Raw genomic sequence first — 3,101 nt, 5'->3', positions numbered from 1 at the left:
GGGGAAGAGTTCCCTCCTCGAAGTAGAGTCGACCTTAATGACATGCATGGAGCCAAGCTTTCAGGACCTTTATTTGCTGAGGTGGCATGATTCAAAATGAGAAGAAACAGCTGCAAACATCCATTAACAATCAGAACATGGAATATACGAAGTATGAATCTAGGAAAATTAGAAGTCGTCAAAAATGAAATGGAAAGCATAAATATCGATATCTTAGGCATTAGTGACCTGAAATGGACTGATATTGGACATTGTGAATTGGAAAATCATGTGATATACTGTGCTGGAAATGACAACTTGAAGAGGAATTACATCACATTCATCATCAAAAAGAATATTTCAAGATCTATCCTGAAGTACAGCACTGTCAGTGATAGGATAATTCCATATGCCTACAAGGAAGACCAGTTAATACTACCATTATTCAAATTTATGCACAAAACACTAATGTCAAAGATGAAGAAACTGAAGATTTTTTTACCAACTTCTGCAGTCTAAAACTGATCGAACATGGAATCAAGATGCACTGAGAATTACTGGTGATTGGAATGAGAAAGTTGGAAACAAAGGAGAAGGAACAGTAGCTGGAAAATATGGCCTTGGTGATAGAAACAATGCCGGAGATCACATGGTAGACTTTTGCAACACCAACGACTTCTTCATTGCAAATACCTTTTTTCAACAACATCAACAGTAACTATACACATAGACCTTGCCAGATGGAATACACAGGAATCAAATTGACTACATCTGTGGAAAGAGACGATGGAAAAGCTCAACACCACCAGTCAGAACAAGGCCAGGGGCCGACTGTGGATCTGACCATCAATTGCTCATACGCGAGTTACAGCTGAAGTGGAAGAAAATTAGAACAAGTCCACGAGAGCCAAAGTATGACCTTGAGTATATTCCACTTACAGACCATCTCAAGAATAGATTTGACTCATTAAGCACTAATAACAGAAGACCAGATGAGTTGTAGAATGACATCAAGGACATCATACATGAAGAAAGCAAGAAGTCATTAAAAAGACAAGAAAGAAAGAAAAGACCAAAATAGATGTCAGAAGAGACTCTGAAACTTTCTCTTGAAGGTTGAGTAGCTAAAGCAAAAGGAAAAAATGATGAAGTAAAAGAGCTGAACGGAAGATTTCAAAGGGCGGCTTGAGAAGACAAAATAAAGCATTATAATGAAATGTGCAAAGACCTGGAGATAGAAAACCAAAAGGAAAGAACATGCTCGGCATTTCTCAAGCTGAAAGAACTGAAGAAAATATTCAAGCCTCAAACTGCAATATTGAAGGATTCTACGGGGAAAATATTCAACGACACAGGAAGCATCAAAAGAAGATTGAAGGAATAGAGTCACTGTACCAGAAAGAGTTGGTCGACGTTCAACCATTTCAAGAGGCAGCATATGATCAAGAACGAGTGGTACTGAGGGAAGAAGTCCAAGGTGCACTGAAGATACTAATGAAAAACAAAGCTCCAGGAATTGACAGAATACCAACTGAGATGTTTCAACAAATGGATGCACCCCTGGACAGCTACCTGGCCAACTGACTGGAAGAGAGCCATATTTGTGCCCATTCCAAAGAAAGGTGATCCAACAGAATGTGGAAATTATTGAACAATATCAGTAAAATTTTGCTGAAGATCATTCAAAAGTGGTTGCAGCAGTACATGGACAGGAAGCTGCCAGAAATTCAAGCCAGATTCAGAAGAGGACGTGGAATGAGGGATATTATTGCTGATGTCCGGTGGATCTTGGCTAAAAGCATAGAATACTGGAAAGATGTTTACCTGTGTTTTCTCGACTATGCAAAGACATTCGACTGTGTGAATCATAACCAATCATGGATAAAATTACAAAGAATGGGAGTTCCAGGACACTTAATTGTGCTTACGGGGAGCCTGTACATAGACCAAGAGGCAGACATTCAAACAGAACAAGGAAATGCTGCGTGGTTTAAAGTCAGGAAAGGTGTGTGTCAGATGTGTATCCTTTCACCTTACTTATGCAATCTGTATGCTGAGCAAATACTCTGAGAAGCTGGACTATATGAAGAAGAATGGGGCATCAGGATTGGAGGAAGACTCATTAACCACCTGCCGTATACAGATGACACAACTTTGCTTGTTTGAGGTGAAGAGGACTTGAAGCACTTACTGGTGAAGACTAAAGACTACAGCTTTCAGTATGGATTACATCTTAACATAAAGAAAACAAAAATCCTCACAACTGGACCAATAAGCAACATCATGATAATGGAAACAAGATGAAAGTTGTCAAGGATTTTGTTTTACTTGGTTCCACAGTCAACACCCATGGAAGCAGCAGTCAAGAAATGAAACGACTTATTATATTGGACAAATCTGCTTCAAAAGACTTCTTTAAAGTGTTAAAAAGCAGTGATGTGTTTTTAAGGACTAAGGTGCTCCTGACTCAAGTCATGGTGTTTTCAATTGCCTCATATGCATGCAAAAGCTGGACAATGAAAAAGGACGGCAGAAGAAGAATTGACTCCTTTGAGTTGTGGTGTTGGTGATGAATGGTGATGAATATTGAGTATATCATGGACTACCAGAAGAAGGAACAAATCTGTCTTGGAAGCAGTACATCCAGAATGCTCCTTAGAAGCGAAGATGACGAGACTGCGTCTCGCACACTTCGGACATGTTGTCAGGAGGGACCAGTCCCTGGAGAAGGACATCATGCTTGGTAAGATAGAGGGCCAGTGAAAAAGAGGAAGACCCTCAGTGAGATGGATTGACACAGTGGCTGCAACAATGGGCTCCAGCGTAACAAGGATTGTGAGGATGGCGCAGGACTGGACAGTGTTTCGTTCTGTCGTACGTAGGGTCGCTATGAATCCGAACCGACTGGAGGGCACCTAACAACAATCTTTAAGGAAGCAGACTGCCACATGGGTCTCCCTGGAGCAGCTGGTGGGTTCGAACCTCTGACCTTTCCGCCAGCAGTGGAGTGCTTTAACCACCTAGCCTTGAGTTCTCGTGGAAAAATTAAAATAAGGGTTAAAAATACAGCCCCCGCTCCCGGCCCCGCCCACCACCTCGCTGGGTCCATTTCTCTGCCCCTC

This window comes from Trichechus manatus, unplaced genomic scaffold (genome assembly GCF_000243295.1).
Source record: "Trichechus manatus latirostris isolate Lorelei unplaced genomic scaffold, TriManLat1.0 scaffold00004, whole genome shotgun sequence".
In the NCBI taxonomy this organism is placed as follows: Eukaryota; Metazoa; Chordata; class Mammalia; order Sirenia; family Trichechidae; genus Trichechus; species Trichechus manatus.
The sequence above is the reverse complement of the archived record's forward strand: the minus strand, read 5'-3'. Positions refer to the sequence as shown.